The sequence below is a fragment of the Anser anser genome (assembly GCF_964211835.1).
Source record: "Anser anser genome assembly, chromosome: 10".
Taxonomy (NCBI): Eukaryota; Metazoa; Chordata; class Aves; order Anseriformes; family Anatidae; genus Anser; species Anser anser.
Genome location: NC_139730.1, coordinates 23,151,019 through 23,176,233, shown reverse-complemented (window position 1 = coordinate 23,176,233; position 25,215 = coordinate 23,151,019). Strand labels below are relative to the sequence as shown.

The window sequence follows — 25,215 nt, the reverse complement described above, 5'->3', positions numbered from 1 at the left end:
TGGGGGGTTTATGGGGGCTTGGAAGTTCGGGGTTTCTACTGTGAATAATGTTGGGGTGTTTGTTGTTCGGTCGGATTTTAGTGGAGTTTCCATGTTTTATTCACATGGGGCAGGGATGTTTTTAGTGGCGGGTTGGGGGCTGTTGTTGACTTTGTTTGTTGTATTGGAGCTTGTGCGGGGGTTGTCGCGGGGTGCTATTCGGGCGGTTTAGGGGTTAGGGTCAGAGAATAGTTTATTGAAAATGCCAGCTTTGGGAGCTGGAGATAAAGGTTTGAGTCCTTTTTTTCTGAGTTTGGGGTACTCTAAGAAGTGGTAAGTCTTCAATCTTTGGTTTACAAGACCAATGTTTTTATAAACTATTAGAGTATTTAGCAGTTGAGTATTTTGTTTTCTAGGGCGCTTGCGGCGGGGAGGAGAAATAGGAGGATAGCGAAGTAGGCGATTGAAGCGAGTTGGCCGATGATGATGAATGGGTGTTCGACGGGTTGGCTTCCTACTCATGTTAGGACGAGGAGGTCGGCGACTAGTACTCAGAATAGGAGCTGGGAGAGTGGTCGGAATGTTATTGCTCGTTGTTTTGATTTGTGCAGGAATGGGATTAGGAATAGGATCAGTACGGAGGCGGCCAGTGCTAATACGCCTCCTAGTTTATTTGGGATTGAACGTAGGATGGCGTAGGCGAATAGGAAGTATCATTCTGGCTTGATGTGTGGTGGGGTTACTAGTGGGTTTGCTGGGGTGAAGTTTTCTGGGTCTCCCAGGACGTTAACCGCTCATGCTTCTTTCTTATGAGACGTTAGTAAACCAATTACATAGCCTTGTCAAGACTAAATCACAGGTAAAAATCCTGTACATCTCATGTGGCCAACCACTCCCAACTAGGATTCCAAGACGCCTCATCACCCATCATAGAAGAACTCGTTGAATTCCACGACCACGCCCTAATCGTTGCCCTAGCTATCTGCAGCCTAGTTCTCTACCTTTTAGCCCACATACTAACAGAAAAACTCTCGTCCAATGCTGTAGACGCCCAAGAAGTAGAGCTGATCTGGACAATCCTACCTGCTATCGTCCTGGTACTCCTCGCCCTCCCATCCCTACAAATCCTCTACATAATGGACGAAATCGACGAACCAGACCTCACCCTAAAAGCCATCGGCCACCAATGATACTGAAGCTACGAATACACAGACTTCAAAGACCTATCATTCGACTCCTACATAGTGCCCACCCCAGACTTACCCAACGGCCACTTCCGACTGCTAGAAGTTGACCACCGCGTAGTTATCCCAATAGAATCCCCCATCCGCGTGATCATTCCTGCAGGAGACGTACTCCACTCCTGAGCAGTCCCAACGCTCGGAGTTAAAACAGACGCAATCCCAGGCCGACTAAACCAAACTTCATTCATTACCACCCGGCCTGGGATTTTTTACGGACAATGCTCAGAAATTTGCGGGGCTAATCACAGCTACATACCCATTGTAGTAGAATCAACCCCACTCCCACATTTCGAGGCCTGATCGTCCCTTCTATCATCATCCTAATCATTAAGAAGCTATGCAACAGCACTAGCCTTTTAAGCTAGCCAAAGAGGGACTTCCCCCTCCTTAATGATATGCCACAGCTTAACCCCGCACCATGATTTTCAATCATAATTATAACCTGATTAACCCTAGCACTCCTCATCCAACCAAAACTACTAGCCTTCACCACAACCAACCCCCCATCAAATAAGACCTCCCTCACTACCAAACCCACACCATGATCCTGACCATGAACCTAAGCTTCTTTGACCAATTTTCCAGCCCCAATCTATTTGGCATCCCCTTAATCCTACTATCCCTACTCTTCCCAGCCCTACTATTCCCGTCCCCAAACAACCGATGAATCAACAACCGCCTTTCTACTATCCAAACATGACTCCTTCACCTAATCACAAAACAACTAATAGTCCCACTCAACAAAAATGGCCACAAATGAGCCATAATATTTACATCCCTAATAATCATACTTCTTACAATCAACCTTCTAGGCCTCCTTCCATATACATTCACCCCAACCACCCAACTATCTATGAACATAGCCCTAGCCTTCCCACTATGGCTCGCCACACTACTAACAGGCATGTTTAACCATGTACGTGCCCCAGGGCCGGCTTAAAGTAGGCTCTATTGTCCCACTTTACTGCTAAATCCGCCTTCCAGAAGTGGTTTCACGCTTCTTTCCGTGTGCCCTATGAATAGGGAATGTAGCCCATTTCTTCCACTCCATAGGCTATACCTTGACCTGTCTTATTAGCGGGGTGCTATTGTGTCCACTGTTGTGCTCTCATTCGAGGTGGGCTGGCGACGGCGGTATGTAGGCTGTGTTGGCAAGGGGTGGTTGGGTTAATCGGGGATTATCGATTGTAGAACAGGCTCCTCTAGGTGGGTTTGGGGCACCGCCAAGTCCTTAGAGTTTTAAGCGTTTGTGCTCGTAGTTCTCTGGCGGATACTTCGGTAAAGTAAGTATCAAGATTTAGGGCCAGGCATAGTGGGGTATCTAATCCCAGTTTGGGCCCTGGCTTTCGTGGGTTTAAATCAGTCGTTAGTTCCTAAGATCATCTTAATGGTGTGTTTAGGTGCATCTTGGGCTTATGACAGCTCAGTTGCATTTTGATCTTAGTTAGCTAGGATAGGCATTTTACCACTCTTTACGCCGTGTCAATAGGACGGTTGATTTGGGTTTCTTGTATGACCGCGGTGGCTGGCACAAGATTTACCAACCCTTGAAGTTAGGCTGTTGCTATAACTAAGTCAAGTTTGCACTCATTGCTTAATGTTAATTACTGCTGAATACCCGTGGGGGCGTGGCTTAGCGAGGCGTCTTGGGCTACTACTTGGGTGTGCCTGATACCCGCTCCTCAAGGCCTGTATGGGGGTAGGTGGTCGAGGGCGTTTACACTGGGGCGCGGATACTTGCATGTATATATTTAGCAAAAACCAACCGTAAGGTTAGGACTAAGTCTTTTGTCCGCAGGCATGTTTTATGCCATCTTGGCAACTTCAGTGCCATGCTTTGTGTTAAGCTATGTGGACGGGGGTGTGGTTAGCTGATAGTTGAGTGGTGAGTGAGAGTGAAGTATATGAAATTATTGCTTGTGTTTACTATTTTTAGTACTGGAGTTTCTCTAAGTCCTAGGACTAGGAGGAAATGGTGTTTCATAGTGTGTAGGCGTCGGGATAGTCCGAGTATCGTCGGGGTCTTCCTGCTAGGCCTAGGAAGTGCTGGGGGAAGAACGTTAGGTTTACTCCTGTAAATATTACCCCGAAGTGGGCTTTTGCTCATGTTTGGTGTAGGGTAAACCCAGTGAGTAGTGGGAATCAGTGAGTAAATCCTGCTAGAATGGCAAAGACGGCGCCTATGGATAGGACGTAGTGGAAGTGGGCAACTACGTAGTACGTGTCGTGCAGGGCGATGTCTAGGGAAGAGTTTGCAAGAACGATTCCTGTTAATCCTCCGATGGTAAATAGGAAGATAAATCCTAGAGCTCATAGTATTGGGGGGGGTCTCATTTGATTGTTCCTCCGTGCAGGGTGGCTAGTCAGCTAAATACTTTGATTCCGGTAGGGATGGCAATGATTATAGTGGCTGATGTAAAGTAGGCTCGGGTATCAACGTCTATTCCTACTGTAAACATGTGGTGAGCTCAGACGATGAATCCTAGGAAGCCGATGGATAGTATGGCTCAGACTATTCCCATGTAGCCGAAGGGCTCCTTTTTGCCTGAGTAGTACGTGACTACGTGTGAGATGATTCCGAACCCCGGTAGGATCAGAATATAGACTTCTGGGTGTCCGAAGAATCAGAATAGGTGTTGGTACAGGATTGGGTCTCCTCCTCCAGCGGGGTCGAAGAATGTGGTGTTTAGGTTTCGATCAGTTAGTAATATTGTAATACCGGCGGCGAGTACGGGGAGTGATAGAAGGAGTAGGATGGCGGTAATTAGTACGGATCAGACAAATAGTGGGGTTTGGTATTGTGAGAGTGCGGGGGGTTTTATGTTGATGGCTGTGGTGATAAAGTTGATGGCCCCAAGGATGGAGGAGATACCGGCTAAGTGGAGTGAGAAGATAGCCAGGTCTACTGAAGCTCCGGCGTGGGCAAGGTCACCTGCTAGGGGAGGGTAGACAGTTCAGCCTGTGCCGGCGCCAGCTTCTACAGTGGATGAGGCTAGTAGGAGGAGGAATGATGGGGGGAGGAGTCAAAAGCTTATGTTGTTTATTCGCGGGAATGCTATGTCGGGGGCACCGATTATGAGGGGGACTAATCAGTTGCCGAATCCTCCGATCATGATGGGTATGACTATAAAGAAGCTTATTACAAAGGCGTGAGCGGTAACGATTACATTGTAAATTTGGTCGTCGCCTAGGAGAGTTCCTGGTTGTCCTAGTTCTGCGCGGATTAATAGGCTGAGTGCGGTGCCGACTATTCCTGCTCATGCCCCGAAGATGAGGTACAGGGTGCCAATATCCTTATGGTTAGTGGAAAATAGTCATCGGTTGATGAAGGTGACGGGTAAGATGGCTGAGTGTTGAAGCGTTAGGCTGTAGTCCTTTTTACAGAGGTTTAATTCCTCTTCTTATCGGCTCTGTAGTGAAATTCATGTTGAGTTGCAAGCTCATCGATGCGCACTAGGGTGCGTCAGGGTCTTTGTAGGCAGAAGCCAATTGGTTTAGGCATTTAGCTGTTAACTAGAGTTTTGTGGGATCGAAGCCCATCTGTCTAGGGAGGCTTTAGCTTAATTAAAGCGTCTGACTTGCATTCAGAAGATACAGGTTAATATTCTGTAAGTCTTAATGTGCAGAAACTAAGAGGGTTTAACTCTTATTTAAGGCTTTGAAGGCCTTCGGTTTGGGGTGTTATCCTAAGTTTCTAGACAATGGCATGTATTATTGGGGACAGGGGAAGTAAGAGGATTGATAGTGAGGCAAGGACCGCAGTAGGTGTGCTTGGGGCTTTGCTAGTGTATCATTGTTTTATGTGGTTAGAGGAGTTGGGGGGAAGGGTAATTGTTGAGTGGTATGCGAGGCGTAGGTAGAAGAAGAGGCTGAGCAGTGATAGCATGGCAATTGCCATGGCTGCTGGTGTTATTTCCTGTTTAGTTAGTTCTTGGATGATAAGTCACTTTGGTATAAAGCCTGTTAATGGGGGGAGGCCTGCTAGGGATAAAAGTACTAGTATTAGGGTGGCGTTTAGCACTGGGGTTTTTGTTCATGAGGTTGTGATCATGGATAGGTTAAGGGCTTTGATTTTGTTAAGGGCTAGGAATACGGCTGATGTTATGATTGTGTATAGGTAGAAGGTAAGTAAGGCCAATTTGGGGCTGTAAACTAGGATGATGGCGATTCAGCCTAAGTGGGAGATGGACGAGAAGGCTAGGATTTTGCGTGTTTGTGTTTGGTTCAGTCCTATTCAGCCTCCTAGTGCTGTTGAGGCTAGGGCCATGGCGGTGAGTAGAGCTGGGTCGAGGGATTTGGATGTTAGTAGGAGCAGGGTTAGTGGGGGGAATTTTATGAGGGTCGAGAGTAGCAGGGCTGTTATTAGTGGCGATCCTTGTAGTACTTCTGGGAATCAGAAGTGAAATGGCACTAGGCCCAGTTTAATAGCGATTGCTGCTGTCAGTAGTAGACAGGAGGTTGGGTGGTTTATTTGTGTGATGTCTCATTGGCCGGTGACTCAGGCATTGGTTATGCTAGAGAATAGGACCAGGGCGGAAGCAGCTGCTTGGGTTAGGAAGTATTTCGTTGCGGCTTCTACTGCTCGTGGGTGGTGGGATTTGGCAATTAGGGGAATGATGGCTAGTGCGTTGATCTCCAGTCCTGTCCAGGCCAGAACTCAGTGGTTGCTGGAAATTGTGATTGTGGTGCCCAAGATGAGGCTGAAGGTTATGATTGGGGTCGCGTAAGGGTTCATTAGTAGAGGAGGGGGTTAAACCATCATTTTCGGGGTATGGGCCCGATAGCTTGATTAGCTGACTCTACTAGAAAATAATATAAGGGAAGTATGGAGAATTTTGATTTCTCTTGTGTGGGTTCAATTCCTACTTTTCTAAGGTCAACAGGAAATGAGAGGGCTGTTATACCTCTATGTTCACTTTATCATAGTGACCCTTTGTAGTTCAGGCACATTTCCTTATGTAAGGAGGTAGGCCTGCATAGCAGATAGGTATGCTGATGTGTCAGAGGCACAGAGCTAGTGTGAGGGGTAGGAAGTTTTTTCATAGTAGGTGCATTAGTTGGTCATATCGGAATCGTGGGTATGAAGCTCGGACCCATAAGAAACCAGAAGATAGTAGGAGGACTTTTGTGGCTAGGATGACGGGGAATAGTTCTGTGGGTGGCCCTAGGGCGCTTGGGTTTAGGAATATGATGGCTGTAAGTGTATTTATTAGCATAATGTTCGCATATTCAGCTAGGAAGAATAAGGCGAAGGGTCCTGCGGCGTATTCAACGTTAAACCCTGAGACTAGCTCAGATTCACCCTCTGTGAGGTCAAAAGGAGCTCGGTTTGTCTCTGCTAGGGTGGATACGTATCATATTATTGCTAGGGGTCATGAGGAGAAAATGAAGTATAGAGGCTCCTGTGCGACGGCAAAGGAGCTGAGTGTGTAGCTTCCGCTTAGTATGATTATTGATAGCAGGATTATGGCCAGTGTCACTTCGTATGAAATGGTCTGTGCTACTGCCCGTAGGGCTCCGATTAGTGCGTATTTTGAGTTCGAGGCTCAGCCTGATCATAGGACTGAGTAGACGGCTAGGCTTGACATGGCTATTAGGAAGAGAACTCCGAGGTTTAGATCTGCTAGGGGAAATGGGAGTGGTAGTGGTGCTCAAGTGGTGAGGGCTAGGACAAGGGCTAGTATTGGTATCAGAATGAATAGAAGTGGGGAAGAGGTAGAGGGTCGGATGGGCTCTTTGGTAAATAGTTTCAGTCCGTCCGCAAATGGTTGAAGTAGGCCAAAAGGCCCGACAACGTTAGGGCCTTTGCGGGATTGTATGTAGCTTAGGATTTTCCGTTCTACTAGGGTTAGGAAGGCTACGGCAATCAGGATTGGGATGATGTATAGGAGGGATATAACGAGGCAGCTTAGTGTTGTTATTTGAATCATGGGTGAAGCTAGGGAGAGGATTTGAACCTCTGGGGAAAGGGCTTAAGCCTTCTGCACTTGCCGGGCTCTGCCACTCTAGCTGGTCCTTTTCTAGGATTGAAAGTGGTGGGGGAAGGCCCTCTTCACGGTTTAGTTGGTTTCACTGCTTAGAGGGGGGGGGCGTGCTTGTGGTATTGGCCCCACTTTCCCGGTCCTTTCGTACTGGGGAGAGTGTGTCATAGATAGAAACCGACCTGGATTGCTCCGGTCTGAACTCAGATCACGTAGGACTGTTAATCGTTGAACAAACGAACCCTTAATAGCGGCTGCACCATTAGGATGTCCTGATCCAACATCGAGGTCGTAAACCCCCCTGTCGATATGGGCTCTTGAGGGGGATTGCGCTGTTATCCCTGGGGTAGCTTGGTCCATTAATCAATTATATTGGGTCTGGTCACTGTTAGCACTTTGAGGGGTAGCTCTAGGTAAAGAGGTATGGTCTTGTTTTTGGAGGATTTGTTCTCCTCCAAGGTCGCCCCAACCGAAAAATATCGACCAGGCTCTGCGATGGTAGTGGCCCCAGTGGGGTTGATTGAGGATTCGCGGTGGTCGTTGATTTTTAAGTTCCACAGGGTCTTCTCGTCTTATGTTCACATCCCCGCTTTTGCACGGGGAGATCAATTTCACTGATTATCTGTGAGAGACAGTTAAGACCTCGTTTAGCCATTCATACAAGTCTCGATTTATGGGACAATTGATTGCGCTACCTTTGCACGGTTAGGATACCGCGGCCGTTAAACCTAAGTCACCGGGCAGGCATCACCTTCAATACTTGTTTAATTTGCTGAAGGCTATGTTTTTGGTAAACAGTCGGGCCTTATTAATTTGCCGAGTTCCTTTCACAGATTTTAATCGCTCTTATAGGCGCTCCTGAGTCGGGTTAACAGGGTTAGTTAATACGTGGTCTTGTAGGGGTTTTTGTATCTGTCTAGGTCTGTTAATAATGTTTCTATGTAAGCTTGCGCCGTTAGAGGGGTGTGGCCCTGAGTTACTTATTTTAGCATTAATTCTCCTATATTCATAGGTTGACCTGTTTGTGATAAGGGAATCATCTTATTTTGGTATTTTTAGGTGGTGGAGCTTTGACGCACTCTTTTTTGATGGCTGCTTTAGGGCCCACGGTAGGATCAGTAGTAAGAATTATCCGCTAGTCGAGGTTGTGTCCTTTTTTAATGGAGCTGTCCCTCCATTAAAGAGCTCTTAATCATCTCATTAGGGTTCAGGATGTCCGGTAGGGAGGATTAAGGGGGAACTTAGATTCGTTTCACAGGTAACCAGCTATCACCCAGCTCGGTTGGCTTTTCACCTCTACTGACAAGTCATCCCACTCTTTTGCAACAGAGACGGGTTCGCTCTCTTTAACTGCTTGAATGTAGCTCGCTTGGGTTTCGGGGGGGCAAACTTTAGTTCACTTTGCTTGGTTGTTCTCGCTAAACCATGATGCAAAAGGTACAAGGGTTGATCTTTGCTGTCTGTCGCTTTGATTGTTTCACTGCTATTTCATCTTTCCCTTACGGTACTGGGGTCTCTATCGCGTCTAAGTGTCTTTTCTATCGCCTATACTAAGACTGTAAAATGCTTTACTTTAATTAGTTTAGTAAATTCTTTAGTTTTGGTGTACTATTTGTGTGGTTGAGCTAGAGGGGGGGCTTCAAGACGATCCGGTCTAGTAGATATCTTTCAGGTGTAAGCTGAGTGCTTTGGTGTTATAGCTACGTCTTGATATTCTAAGTACACCTTCCGGTACACTTACCTTGTTACGACTTACCTCATCTTCAGCGTATTTATGGTATTAGTTATGTGGGATGTGGCTTTTGAGGAGGGTGACGGGCGGTATGTACGTGCCCCAGGGCCGGCTTAAAGTAGGCTCTATTGTCCCACTTTACTGCTAAATCCGCCTTCCAGAAGTGGTTTCACGCTTCTTTCCGTGTGCCCTATGAATAGGGAATGTAGCCCATTTCTTCCACTCCATAGGCTATACCTTGACCTGTCTTATTAGCGGGGTGCTATTGTGTCCACTGTTGTGCTCTCATTCGAGGTGGGCTGGCGACGGCGGTATGTAGGCTGTGTTGGCAAGGGGTGGTTGGGTTAATCGGGGATTATCGATTGTAGAACAGGCTCCTCTAGGTGGGTTTGGGGCACCGCCAAGTCCTTAGAGTTTTAAGCGTTTGTGCTCGTAGTTCTCTGGCGGATACTTCGGTAAAGTAAGTATCAAGATTTAGGGCCAGGCATAGTGGGGTATCTAATCCCAGTTTGGGCCCTGGCTTTCGTGGGTTTAAATCAGTCGTTAGTTCCTAAGATCATCTTAATGGTGTGTTTAGGTGCATCTTGGGCTTATGACAGCTCAGTTGCATTTTGATCTTAGTTAGCTAGGATAGGCATTTTACCACTCTTTACGCCGTGTCAATAGGACGGTTGATTTGGGTTTCTTGTATGACCGCGGTGGCTGGCACAAGATTTACCAACCCTTGAAGTTAGGCTGTTGCTATAACTAAGTCAAGTTTGCACTCATTGCTTAATGTTAATTACTGCTGAATACCCGTGGGGGCGTGGCTTAGCGAGGCGTCTTGGGCTACTACTTGGGTGTGCCTGATACCCGCTCCTCAAGGCCTGTATGGGGGTAGGTGGTCGAGGGCGTTTACACTGGGGCGCGGATACTTGCATGTATATATTTAGCAAAAACCAACCGTAAGGTTAGGACTAAGTCTTTTGTCCGCAGGCATGTTTTATGCCATCTTGGCAACTTCAGTGCCATGCTTTGTGTTAAGCTATGTGGACGGGGGTGTGGTTAGCTGATAGTTGAGTGGTGAGTGAGAGTGAAGTATATGAAATTATTGCTTGTGTTTACTATTTTTAGTACTGGAGTTTCTCTAAGTCCTAGGACTAGGAGGAAATGGTGTTTCATAGTGTGTAGGCGTCGGGATAGTCCGAGTATCGTCGGGGTCTTCCTGCTAGGCCTAGGAAGTGCTGGGGGAAGAACGTTAGGTTTACTCCTGTAAATATTACCCCGAAGTGGGCTTTTGCTCATGTTTGGTGTAGGGTAAACCCAGTGAGTAGTGGGAATCAGTGAGTAAATCCTGCTAGAATGGCAAAGACGGCGCCTATGGATAGGACGTAGTGGAAGTGGACACTATTTGTCTGATCCGTACTAATTACCGCCATCCTACTCCTTCTATCACTCCCCGTACTCGCCGCCGGTATTACAATATTACTAACTGATCGAAACCTAAACACCACATTCTTCGACCCCGCTGGAGGAGGAGACCCAATCCTGTACCAACACCTATTCTGATTCTTCGGACACCCAGAAGTCTATATTCTGATCCTACCGGGGTTCGGAATCATCTCACACGTAGTCACGTACTACTCAGGCAAAAAGGAGCCCTTCGGCTACATGGGAATAGTCTGAGCCATACTATCCATCGGCTTCCTAGGATTCATCGTCTGAGCTCACCACATGTTTACAGTAGGAATAGACGTTGATACCCGAGCCTACTTTACATCAGCCACTATAATCATTGCCATCCCTACCGGAATCAAAGTATTTAGCTGACTAGCCACCCTGCACGGAGGAACAATCAAATGAGACCCTCCCAATACTATGAGCTCTAGGATTTATCTTCCTATTTACCATCGGAGGATTAACAGGAATCGTTCTTGCAAACTCTTCCCTAGACATCGCCCTGCACGACACGTACTACGTAGTTGCCCACTTCCACTACGTCCTATCCATAGGCGCCGTCTTTGCCATTCTAGCAAGATTTACTCACTGATTCCCACTACTCACTGGGTTTACCCTACACCAAACATGAGCAAAAGCCCACTTCGGGGTAATATTTACAGGAGTAAACCTAACGTTCTTCCCCCAGCACTTCCTAGGCCTAGCAGGAATACCCCGACGATACTCGGACTATCCCGACGCCTACACACTATGAAACACCATTTCCTCCATCGGCTCCCTAATCTCAATAGTAGCCGTAATCATACTAATATTCATCATCTGAGAAGCCTTTCCGGCCAAACGAAAAGTCCTACAACCAGAACTAACTACCACAAACGTTGAATGAATCCACGGCTGCCCTCCCCCATACCATACTTTCGAGGAACCGGCCTACGTCCAAGTACAAGAAAGGAAGGAATCGAACCCTCACATGCTGGTTTCAAGCCAACTGCATTAACCGCTCATGCTTCTTTCTTATGAGACGTTAGTAAACCAATTACATAGCCTTGTCAAGACTAAATCACAGGTAAAAATCCTGTACATCTCATGTGGCCAACCACTCCCAACTAGGATTCCAAGACGCCTCATCACCCATCATAGAAGAACTCGTTGAATTCCACGACCACGCCCTAATCGTTGCCCTAGCTATCTGCAGCCTAGTTCTCTACCTTTTAGCCCACATACTAACAGAAAAACTCTCGTCCAATGCTGTAGACGCCCAAGAAGTAGAGCTGATCTGGACAATCCTACCTGCTATCGTCCTGGTACTCCTCGCCCTCCCATCCCTACAAATCCTCTACATAATGGACAAAATCGACGAACCAGACCTCACCCTAAAAGCCATCGGCCACCAATGATACTGAAGCTACGAATACACAGACTTCAAAGACCTATCATTCGACTCCTACATAGTGCCCACCCCAGACTTACCCAACGGCCACTTCCGACTGCTAGAAGTTGACCACCGCGTAGTTATCCCAATAGAATCCCCCATCCGCGTGATCATTCCTGCAGGAGACGTACTCCACTCCTGAGCAGTCCCAACGCTCGGAGTTAAAACAGACGCAATCCCAGGCCGACTAAACCAAACTTCATTCATTACCACCCGGCCTGGGATTTTTTACGGACAATGCTCAGAAATTTGCGGGGCTAATCACAGCTACATACCCATTGTAGTAGAATCAACCCCACTCCCACATTTCGAGGCCTGATCGTCCCTTCTATCATCATCCTAATCATTAAGAAGCTATGCAACAGCACTAGCCTTTTAAGCTAGCCAAAGAGGGACTTCCCCCTCCTTAATGATATGCCACAGCTTAACCCCACACCATGATTTTCAATCATAATTATAACCTGATTAACCCTAGCACTCCTCATCCAACCAAAACTACTAGCCTTCACCACAACCAACCCCCCATCAAATAAGACCTCCCTCACTACCAAACCCACACCATGATCCTGACCATGAACCTAAGCTTCTTTGACCAATTTTCCAGCCCCAATCTATTTGGCATCCCCTTAATCCTACTATCCCTACTCTTCCCAGCCCTACTATTCCCGTCCCCAAACAACCGATGAATCAACAACCGCCTTTCTACTATCCAAACATGACTCCTTCACCTAATCACAAAACAACTAATAGTCCCACTCAACAAAAATGGCCACAAATGAGCCATAATATTTACATCCCTAATAATCATACTTCTTACAATCAACCTTCTAGGCCTCCTTCCATATACATTCACCCCAACCACCCAACTATCTATGAACATAGCCCTAGCCTTCCCACTATGGCTCGCCACACTACTAACAGGCCTACGAAACCAACCATCAGCCTCTTTAGCCCACCTATTACCCGAAGGTACCCCTACACCCCTAATCCCCGCACTAATCCTGATCGAAACAACCAGCCTACTAATCCGCCCCCTAGCCCTCGGAGTCCGCCTTACAGCCAACCTTACAGCAGGACACTTACTCATCCAACTCATCTCTACAGCCTCCATTGCATTAATACCCACCCTTCCTGCAGTATCCATCCTAACAATAATCATCCTACTACTCCTAACCATCCTAGAAGTAGCAGTAGCCATAATCCAGGCCTACGTCTTCGTGCTCCTTCTAAGCCTATACTTACAAGAAAACATCTAATGGCACACCAAGCACACTCATACCACATAGTTGACCCAAGCCCTTGACCAATCTTCGGGGCAGCCGCCGCCCTACTCACAACCTCAGGATTAATCATGTGATTCCACTACAACTCATCCATACTACTAACCCTAGGCCTCATCTCAATACTCCTAGTAATACTCCAATGATGACGAGACATTGTACGAGAAAGCACCTTCCAAGGCCATCACACTCCCACAGTCCAAAAAGGCCTACGATACGGCATAATCCTTTTCATCACATCCGAAGCATTCTTCTTCTTAGGGTTCTTCTGAGCGTTCTTCCACTCGAGCCTGGCCCCAACCCCAGAACTAGGAGGCCAATGACCCCCAACAGGAATTAAACCACTCAACCCGATAGAAGTCCCCCTACTAAACACAGCCATCCTACTAGCCTCAGGCGTTACCGTAACGTGAGCCCATCACAGCATCACAGAAGGAAACCGAAAACACGCCATCCACGCCCTAACCCTAACGATCCTCCTGGGATTCTACTTCACAGCCCTACAAGCAATAGAATACCACGAAGCCCCATTCTCAATCGCCGATAGCGTCTACGGATCTACCTTCTTCATTGCCACTGGATTCCACGGACTCCACGTAATCATCGGATCCTCCTTCCTGACCGTCTGCCTCTTCCGACTGATCAAGTTCCACTTTACATCAGACCACCACTTCGGATTCGAGGCAGCAGCCTGATACTGACACTTCGTAGACGTCATCTGACTATTCCTCTACATAACCATCTACTGATGAGGATCTTGCTCTTCTAGTATATTAATTACAATTGACTTCCAATCTCTAGAATCTGGTATAAACCCAGAGGAGAGCAATGAACGCACTCATGTTCATATTCGCCCTATCATCAATCCTAAGCGCCGCCCTAACCGCATTAAACTTCTGACTCGCCCAAATAAACCCCGACTCAGAGAAACTCTCACCGTACGAATGTGGATTCGACCCACTTGGATCTGCTCGATTACCATTCTCAGTCCGATTCTTCCTCAGTAGCCATCCTGTTCGTCCTATTCGACCTAGAAATCGCCCTCCTACTCCCCCTGCCATGAGCCGTCCAACTCCAATCCCCCCTAATGACCCTCACCTGAACTGTAGAGATCCTCCTTCTCCTAACACTCGGACTGGCCTACGAGTGAATTCAAGGGGGCCTAGAATGAGCAGAATAACAGAAAGTTAGTCTAACCAAAAAGATAGCTGGTTTCGACCCAGCAGATTACAGCCAACCCTGTAACTTTTTTATGTCGCCCCTACATTTAAGCTTCTACTCAGCCTTCATTTTCAGCGGACTAGGACTAGCCTTCCACCGAACCCACCTAGTATCCGCCCTACTATGCCTTGAAAGCATAATATTATCGATATTCGTAGGCCTATCAATATGATCCATCGAAAACCAAGTCTCCTCATTCACCATGGTACCAATTCTCATGCTAACCTTCTCAGCGTGTGAGGCGGGCACAGGCCTGGCCATCCTAGTAGCCTCCACCCGCACACATGGCTCCGACCATCTACACAACCTAAACCTCCTGCAATGCTAAAAATCATCCTACCCACAATCATACTTCTTCCAACAGCCCTGCTGTCTCCACCAAAATTTCTATGGACTAACACCACCTTATACAGCCTCCTAATCGCTGCCCTAAGCCTACAGTGATTAATCCCAACCTACTACCCCTACAAATTTTTATCCAACTGAACAGGAATTGACCAAATCTCATCCCCCCTCCTAGTACTATCCTGCTGACTACTCCCACTCATAATCATAGCAAGCCAAAACCACCTGCAACAAGAACCCCTACAACGCAAACGGATCTTTATCTCAACCTTAGTCGCAGTCCAGCCATTCATCCTACTAGCCTTTTCCACCACAGAACTAGCACTATTTTACATCTCATTTGAAGCAACCCTCATTCCCACCCTAATCTTAATCACCCGATGGGGGAACCAACCAGAACGCCTAAGCGCTGGCATCTACCTGCTATTCTACACGCTAGTAAGCTCTCTACCCCTGCTAATCACAATCATACACCTATACGTGAAAATTGGCACCCTGCACCTGCCAACCCTACAACTAACCCACCCAACCCTATCCACCTCATGGACAGGAATACTATCAGGTCTAGCACTGCTCATAGCATTCATAGTAAAAGCCCCACTATACGGCCTACACCTCTGACTGCCAAAAGCCCACGTAGAAGCACCCATCGCAGGCTCAATACTCCTCGCCGCCCTACTACTAAAGCTAGGAGGATACGGAATTATACGAGTCACTCTATTTATGGGCCCACTGTCCAACCTCCTGCACTACCCCTTCCTAACCCTGGCCCTATGAGGCGCCCTAATGACTAGCTCAATCTGCCTACGACAGACAGACCTAAAATCACTAATCGCTTATTCATCCGTTAGCCACATAGGCCTAGTTATCGCCGCAGGAATAATCCAAACCCACTGATCATTCTCAGGGGCAATGATCCTAATAATTTCCCATGGACTAACTTCCTCCATACTATTCTGCCTAGCCAACACAAACTATGAACGTACGCACAGCCGAATTCTACTACTCACACGAGGCCTACAACCTCTCCTACCACTCATAGCTACCTGATGATTGCTGGCCAATCTAACAAACATAGCCTTACCCCCAACAACAAACCTCATAGCAGAGCTAACCATTATAATCACCTTATTCAACTGATCTGCCTTCACGATCATCCTAACAGGAATCGCAACCCTACTAACCGCCTCCTACACCTTATTCATACTACTAATGACCCAACGAGGCTCAATCCCCTCCCACATCACATCTATGCAAAACTCAACCACGCGAGAACACCTGCTCATAACACTCCACATTATCCCAATATTCCTCCTAATCCTCAAACCCGAACTGATCTCCGGAATCCCCTCATGCAAGTATAGTTTAAACCAAACATTAGACTGTGATTCTAAGAATAGAAGTTCAAACCTTCTTACCTGCCGAGGGGAGGGTTTAACCAACAAGAGCTGCTAACTCTTACATCTGAGCCTAAAACCTCAGCCCCCTTACTTTTAAAGGATAACAGCAATCCACTGGTCTTAGGAACCACCCATCTTGGTGCAAATCCAAGTAAAAGTAGTGAACCCCACACTACTAATCAACTCCCTCACACTACTCACGCTGACAATCCTCCTAACCCCAATCATCCTGCCATTTCTATTTAAAAACTTTAAAAACACCCCACAAGCCACCACCCGCGCTGTTAAAACCGCATTCCTAATTAGCCTAGCCCCTACAACCGCATTCATCTACTCGGGAGTAGAATCTGTCACCTGCCACTGGGAGTGAAAATTCATTATAAACTTTAAAATCCCCCTGAGCCTAAAAATAGACCAATACTCAATAACATTTCTTCCAATCGCCCTATTTGTAACATGATCAATCCTACAATTCGCCATATGATACATGGCCTCAGAGCCATACGTAACAAAATTTTTCACCTACCTACTGACATTCCTAGTCGCCATACTCCTCCTAACAACCGCAAACAACATATTCCTCCTATTCGTAGGCTGGGAAGGAGTACGAATCATGTCCTTCCTTCTCATCGGCTGATGACAAGGCCGAGCAGATGCCAACACCGCCGCCCTACAAGCCGTAATCTACAACCGAATCGGAGACATCGGACTGATCCTGAGCATAGCATGACTAGCTTCAACATTCAACACCTGAGAGATCCAACAAGCCGTACACCCCCACCAAACCCCAATCCTCCCCCTCATAGGATTAATCCTCGCAGCCGCAGGAAAATCCGCCCAATTTGGACTCCACCCATGACTGCCCGCAGCAATAGAAGGCCCCACCCCAGTATCAGCCCTACTGCACTCCAGTACCATAGTAGTAGCCGGAATCTTCCTGCTCATCCGCATGCACCCCCTGCTAGCCACCAACCAGACAGCCCTAACTGCCTGCCTATGCCTAGGTGCTCTATCAACCCTATTCGCTGCCACATGCGCCCTAACCCAAAATGACATCAAAAAAATCATTGCTTTCTCAACATCCAGCCAACTAGGACTAATAATAGTCACTATCGGACTAAACCTCCCACAACTAGCCTTCCTACACATCTCAACCCATGCCTTCTTTAAAGCCATACTATTCCTATGCTCAGGGTCTATCATCCACAACCTAAACGGAGAACAAGATATCCGAAAGATAGGAGGCCTACAGAAAATACTCCCAGTCACTACTTCCTGCCTAACCATCGGAAACCTGGCGCTGATAGGAACCCCATTCCTAGCCGGATTCTACTCAAAAGACCTCATCATCGAAAGCTTAAACACATCATACCTAAATACTTGAGCCCTACTCCTAACCCTTATAGCCACAGCATTCACCGCAACCTACAGCATCCGCATAACCATCCTAGTCCAAGCTGGACAAACCCGAATCCCCCCAATAGTATCAATAAACGAAAACAACCCACTAATCACCGCCCCCCTAACCCGACTCGCCCTAGGCAGCATTACAGCAGGAATAATCATTACCTCTTTCATCACACCAACCAAAACCCCCCCAATAACCATACCCCTTATCACCAAAACTGCTGCCATCCTCATAACAATCCTAGGAATCATCCTAGCCCTAGAACTATCGAACATAACACACACCCTCACTCACCCCAAACCAAACCCCCTCATAAACTTCTCCTCTGCATTAGGGTACTTCAACCCCCTAGTACACCGATTCTTCTCCAAAAACCTACTAGAAAAGGGACAAAACATTGCCCTACACTTGATCGACCTCTCCTGACTCAAAAAAATAGGGCCAGAGGGCCTTGCTGAACTACAAGTAGCCGCAAGCAAAGCCGCAACCTAAATACACACAGGGCTAATTAAGGCCTACCTAGGATCCTTCGCCCTCTCCATCCTGGTAATAATCCTAATAACACACAGACTCACTAATGGCCCCTAACATCCGCAAATCCCATCCCCTACTAAAAATAATCAACAACTCCCTAATTGACCTACCCGCCCCCTCCAACATCTCTGCCTGATGAAACTTCGGCTCCCTTCTAGCCATCTGCTTAGCCACACAAATCCTAACAGGCCTGCTACTAGCCATACACTACACCGCAGACACTTCACTCGCCTTCTCCTCAGTAGCTCACACATGCCGAGACGTCCAGTACGGATGGCTCATCCGCAACCTCCACGCCAACGGTGCTTCGCTCTTCTTTATCTGCATCTACTTACACACCGGACGAGGCCTCTACTACGGCTCCTACCTATACAAAGAAACCTGAAACACAGGAGTAATCCTCCTACTCACCCTAATAGCAACTGCCTTCGTAGGGTATGTCCTACCATGAGGACAAATGTCATTCTGAGGGGCCACCGTAATCACCAACCTATTCTCAGCCATCCCGTACATTGGGCAAACTCTAGTAGAATGAGCCTGAGGAGGATTCTCAGTAGACAATCCAACCTTAACCCGATTCTTCGCCATCCACTTCCTACTGCCCTTCCTAATTGCAGGAATCACCCTAGTCCACCTAACCTTCCTACACGAATCAGGCTCAAATAACCCACTAGGAATCGTATCAGACTGCGACAAAATCCCATTCCACCCATACTTCTCCATTAAAGACAGCTTAGGGCTTACCCTAATAATCACCCCTCTAATAGCACTAGCCCTATTTTCACCGAACCTCCTGGTTCTTGGAATCCTAGTTGGGAGTGGTTGGCCACATGAGATGTACAGGATTTTTACCTGTGATTTAGTCTTGACAAGGCTATGTAATTGGTTTACTAACGTCTCATAAGAAAGAAGCATGAGCGGTTAATGCAGTTGGCTTGAAACCCATCCCCAGTGGTGCAAGTGCACTCTCTGAACTCACTGAAGTGCATTCCCAGTGGTGCCAGTGCACTCTCTGCACTCACTGCACTGCATCCCCAGTGGTGCCAGTGCAATCTCTGGACTCACTGCAGAGCATCCCCAGTGGTGCCAGTGCACTCTGTGGACTCACTGTAGTGCATCCCCAGTGGTGCCAGTGCACTCTCTGGACTCACTGCACTGCATCCCCAGTGGTGTCAGTGCAATCTCTGGACTCACTGCAGTGCATCCCCAGTGGTGCCAGTGCACTCTCTGGACTCACTGCACTGCATCCCCAGTGGTGCCAGTGCACTCTCTGGACTCACTGCAGTGCATCCCCAGTGGTGCCAGTGCACTCTCTGGACTCACTGCAGTGCATCCCCAGTGGTGCCAGTGCACTCTCTGGACTCACTGCACTGCATCCCCAGTGGTGCCAGTGCACTCTCTGGACAAACTGAAGTGCATCACCAGTGGTGCCAGTGCATTCACTGGACTCACTGGACTGCATCACCAGTGGTGCCAGTGCGCTCTCTGGAGTCACAGCACTGCATCCCCAGTGGTGCCAGTGCAATCTCTGGACTCACTGCACTGCATCCCCAGTGGTGCCAGTGCACTCTCTGGACTCACTGAAGTGCATCCCCATTGGTGCCATTGCACTCTCTGCACTCACTGCACTGCATCCCCAGTGGTGCCAGTGCACTCACTGGACTGACTACACTGCATCCCCAGTGGTGCCAGTGCGCTCTCCGGAGTCACAGCACTGCATCCCCAGTGGTGCCAGTGCACTCACTGGACACACTGTACTGCATCACAGGTGGTGCCAGTGCACTCTCTGCACTCACTGCACAGCATCCCCAGTGGTGCCAGTGCATTCACTGGACTCACTGGACTGCATCAACAGTGGTGCCAGTGCACTCTCTGGACTCACTGCAGTGCATCCCCAGTGGTGCCAGTGCACTCTCTGGACTCACTGCAGTGCATCCCTAGTGGTGCCAGTGCACTCTCTGGACTCACTGCACTGCATCCCCAGTGGTGCCAGAGCACTCTCTGGACTCACTGCACTGCATCCCCAGTGGTGCCAGTGCACTCTCTGGACTCACTGCACCGCATCCCCAGTGGTGTCAGTGCACTCTCTGGACTCACTGCAGTGCATCCCCAGTGGTGCCAGTGCACTCTCTGGACTCACTGCAGTGCAGCCCCAGTGCTGCCAGTGCACTCTCTGGACTCACTGCAGTGCATCCCCAGTGGTGCCAGTGCAATCTCTGGACTCACTGTAGTGCATCCCCAGTGGTGCCAGTGCACTCTCTGGACTCACTGCAGTGCATCCCCAGTGGTGCCAGTGCACTCTCTGGACTCACTGTACTGCATCCCCAGTGGTGCCAGTGCACTCTCTGGACTCACTGCAGTGCATCCCCAGTGGTGCCAGTGCACTCTCTGGACTCACTGCAGTGCATCCCCAGTGGCGCCAGTGCACTCTCTGGACTCACTGCACTGCATCCCCAGTGGTGCCAGTGCACTCTCTGCACTCACTGCACTGCATTCCCAGTGGTGCCAGTGAAGTCTCTGGACTCACTGCACTGCATCCCCAGTGGTGCCAGTGCACTCTCTGGACTCACTGCACTGCATCCCCACTGCTGCCAGTGCACTCTCTGGACTCACTGCACTGCATCCCCAGTGGTGCCAGTGCACTCTCTGGACTCACTGCACTGCATCGCCAGTGGTGCCAGTGCACTCTCTCGAGTCACTGCACTACATCCCGAGTAGTGCCAGTGCACTTCACTGGACTCACTGTACTGCATCATCGGTGGTGCCAGTGCACTCTCTGGACTCACTGCACTGCATCCCCAGTGGTGCCAGTGCACTCTCTGGACTCACTGCACTGCATCCCCAGTGGTGCCAGTGCACTCTCTGGACTCACTGCACTGCATCCCCAGTGGTACCAGTGAGCTCTCTGGACTCACTGCACTGCATCCCCAGTGGTGCCAGTGTACTCACAGGATTCACTGCACTGCATCCCCAGTGGTGCTAGTGCAGTCTCTGGACTCACTGCAGTGCATCCCCAGTGGTGCCAGTGCACTCTCTGGACTCACTGAAGTGCATTCTCAGTGGTGCCAGTGCACTCTCTGGGCTCACTGAAGTGCATCCCCAGTGGTGCCAGTACACTCACTGGACTCACTGCACTGCATCCCCAGTGGTGCCAGTGCACTCTCTGGACTCACTGCACTGCATCCCCAGTGGTGCCAGTGCACTCTCTGGACTCCCGGCACCGCATCCCCAGTGGTGCCAGTGCACTCTCTGGACTCACTGCAGTGCATCCCCAGTGGTGCCAGTGCACTCTCTGGACTCACTGCACTGCATCCCCAGTGGTGCCAGTGAAGTCTTTGGACTCACTGCACTGCATCCCCAGTGGTGCCAGTGCACTCTGTGGAGTCACTGAAGTGCATCCCCAGTGGTGCCAGTGCACTCTCTGGACTCACTGCACTGCATGTCCAGTGGTGCCAGTGCACTCTCTGGACTCACTGTACTGCATCCCCAGTGGTGCCAGTGCACTCTCTGGACTCACTGCAGTGCATCCCCAGTGGTGCCAGTGCACTCTCTGGACTAACTGCAGTGCATCCCCAGTGGTGCCAGTGCACTCTCTGGACTCACTGCAGTGCAACCCCAGTGGTGCCAGTGCACTCTCTGGTCTCACTGCAGTGCATCCCCAGTGGTGCCAGTGCAGTCTCTGGACTCACTGCACTGCATCCCCAGTGGTGCCAGTGCACTGTCTGGACTCACTGCAGTGCATCCCCAGTGGTGTCAGTGCACTCTCTGGACTCACTGTACTGCACCCCCAGTGGTGCCAGTGCACTCACTGGACTGACTGCACTGCATCCCCAGTGGTGCCAATGCGCTCTCTGGAGTCACAGCACTGCATCCCCAGTGGTGCCAGTGCACTCACTGGACTCACTGCACTGCATCACAGGTGGTGCCAGTGCACTCTCTGGACTCAGTGCAGTGAATCCCCGGTGGTGCCAGTGTACTCTCTGCAGTCACTGCACTGCATCCCCAGTGGTGCCAGTGCACTCACTGGACTAACTGGACTGCATCCCCAGTGGTGCCAGTGCACTCTCTGGACTCACTGCACTGCATCCCCAGTGGTGCCAGTGTACTCTCTGGACTCACTGCAGTGCATCCCCAGTGGTGCCAGAGCACTCTCTGGACTCACTGCACTGCATCCCCAGTGGTGCCAGTGCACTCTCTGGACTCACTGCACTGCATCCCCAGTGGTGTCAGTGCACTCTCTGGACTCACTGAAGTGCATACCCAGTTGTGCCAGTGCACTCTCTGGACTCAATGCACTGCATCCCCAGTGGTGCCAGTGCACTCTCTGGACTCAGTGCACTGCATCCCCAGTGGTGCCAGTGCAATCTCTGGACTCACTGTAGTGCATCCCCAGTGGTGCCAGTGCACTCTCTGGACTCACTGCAGTGCATCCCCAGTGGTGCCAGTGCACTCTCTGGACTCACCGGGGTGCATCCCCAGTGGTGCCAGTGCACTCTCTGGACTCACTGCAGTGCATCCCCAGTGGTGCCAGTGCACTCTCTGGACTCACTGCACTGCATCCCCAGTGGTGCCAGTGCACTCTCTGGAGTCACTGAAGTGCATCTCCAGTGGTGCCAGTGCACTCTCTGGACTCACTGCACTGCATGCCCAGTGGTGCCAGTGCACTCTCTGGACTCACTGTACTGCATCCCCACTGGTACCAGTGCACTCTGTGGACTCACTGTACTGCATCCCCAGTGGTGACAGTGCACTCTCTGGACTCACTGCAGTGCATCCCCAGTGGTGCCAGTGCACTCTCTGGACTCACTGCAGTGCTTCCCCAGTGGTGCCAGTGCACTCTCTGGACTCACTGCACTGCATCCCCAGTGGTGCCAGTGCACTCTCTGGACTCACTGCAGTGCATCCACAGTGGTACCTGTGCACTCACTGGACTCACTGCAGTGCATTCCCTCTGGTGCCAGTGCACTCTCTGGACTCACTGCACTGCATCCCCAGTGGTGCCAGTGCACTCTCTGGACTCACTGCACTGCATCCCCAGTGGTGCCAGTGCATTCTCTGGACTCACTGCAGTGCATCACCAGTTGTGAAAGTGCACTCTCTGGACTCACTGAGGTGCATCCCCAGTGGTGCCAGTGCACTCTCTGGAGTCACTGAAGTGCATCCCCAGTGGTGCCAGTACACTCTCTGGACTCACTGCACTGCATCCCCAGTGGTGCCAGTGCACTCTCTGGACTCACTGAACTGCATCCCCAGTGGTGCCAGTGCACTCTCTGGACTCACTGCACTGCATCCCCAGTGCTGCCAGTGCACTTTCTGGACTCACTGCACTGCATCCCTAGTGGTGCCACTGCACTCTGTGGACTCACTGCACTGCTTCCCCAGTGGTGCCAGTGCACTCTCTGGACTCACTGCACTGCATCCCCAGTGCTGCCAGTGCACTCACTGGACTCACTGCAGTGCATTCCCACTGGTGCCAGTGCGCTCTCTGGACTCACTGCACTGCATCCCCAGTGGTGCCAGTGCACTCTCTGGACTCACTGCACTGCATCCCCAGTGGTGCTAGTGCACTCTGTGGACTCACTGCAGTGCATCCCCAGTGGTGCCAGTGCACTCTCTGGACTCACTGCACTGCATCCCCAGTGGTGCCAGTGCACTCTCTGGACTCGCTTCAGTGCATCCCCAGTGGTGCCAGTACACTCTCTGGACTCACTGCAGTGCATCCCCAGTGGTGACAGTGCACTCTCTGGACTCACTGCAGTGCATCCCCAGTGGAGCCAGTGCACTCTCTGGACTCACAGCAGTGCATCAGCAGTGGTGCCATTGCACTCTCTGGACTCACTGCACTGCATCTCCAGTGGTGCCAGTGCACTCTCTGGACTCACTGCACTGCATCCCCAGTGCTGCCAGTGCACTCTCTTGAGTCACTGCACTGCACCCCCAGTGGTGCCAGTGCACTCACTGGACTCACTAAACTGCATCACCAGTGGTGCCACTGCACTCTCTGGACTCACTGCACTGCTTCCCCAGTGGTGCCAGTGCACTCACTGGACTCACTGCAGTGCATCCCCACTGGTGCCAGTGCACTCTCTGGGCTCACTGCAGTGCATCCCCAGTGGTGCCAGTGCACTCTCTGGACTCACTGCACTGCATCCCCAGTGGTGCCAGTGCGCTCTCTGGAGTCACAGCACTGCATCCCCAGTGGTGCCAGTGCAATCTCTGGACTCACTGCACTGCATCCCCAGTGGTGCCAGTGCACTCTCTGGACTCACTGCACTGCATCCCCGGTGGTGCCAGTGCAGTCTCTGGAGTAACTGCACTGCATCCCCACTGGTGCCAAAGCACTCTCTGGACTCCCAGCACCGCATCCCCAGTGGTGCCAGTGCACTGTCTGGACTCACTGCAGTGCATCCCCAGTGGTGCCAGTGCACTCTCTGGACTCACTGTACTGCATCCCCAGTGGTGCCAGTGCACTCACTGGACTGACTGCAGTGCATCCCCAGTGGTGCCAGTGCACTCTCTGGACTCACTGCACTGCATCCCCACTGATGCCAGTGTACTCTCTGGACTCACTGCAGTGCATCCCCAGTGGTGCCAGTGCACTCTCTGGACTCACTGCACTGCATCCCCACTGCTGCCAGTGCACTCTCTGGACTCACTGAAGTGCATCCCCAGTTGTGCCAGTGCACTCTCTGGACTCAATGCACTGCATCCCCAGTGGTGCCAGTGCACTCTCTGGACTCACTGCACTGCATCACCTGTGGTGCCAGTGCAATCTCTGGACTCACTGTAGTGCATCCCCAGTGGTGCCAGTGCACTCTCTGGACTAACTGCAGTGCATCCCCAGTGGTGCCAGTGCACTCTCTGGACTCACTGTACTGCATCACCAGTGGTGCCAGTGCACTCTCTGGACTCACTGCAGTGCACTCCCAGTGGTGCCAGTGCACTCTTTGGACTCACTGCACTGCAGCCCCATTGGTGCCAGTGCACTCTCTGGACTCACTGCACTGCATCACAGGTGGTGCCAGTGCACTCTCTGGACTCACTGCACTGCATCCCCAGTGGTGCCAGTGCACTCTCTGGACTCACTGCACTGCATCCCCAGTGGTGCCAGTGCACTCTCTGCACTCACTTCTCTGCATTCCCAGTGGTGCCAGTGAAGTCTCTGGACTCACTGCACTGCATCCCCAGTGGTGCCAGTGCAATCTCTGGACTCACTGCAGTG

General features: G+C 50.1%; 1 long non-coding RNA gene across 1 annotated transcript in view; it reads left to right on the top strand.

The window, feature by feature from the left end:
- Positions 1-364: 364 nt before the first annotated feature.
- The window catches only part of LOC310904900, a 129,173-nt gene continuing 104,322 nt past the window's right edge, over positions 365-25,215 (top strand). Inside the window, exon 1 of the long non-coding RNA XR_014588680.1 lies at positions 365-764. This is a non-coding gene — a long non-coding RNA (uncharacterized lncRNA). The remainder of the gene's footprint in view (positions 765-25,215) is intronic.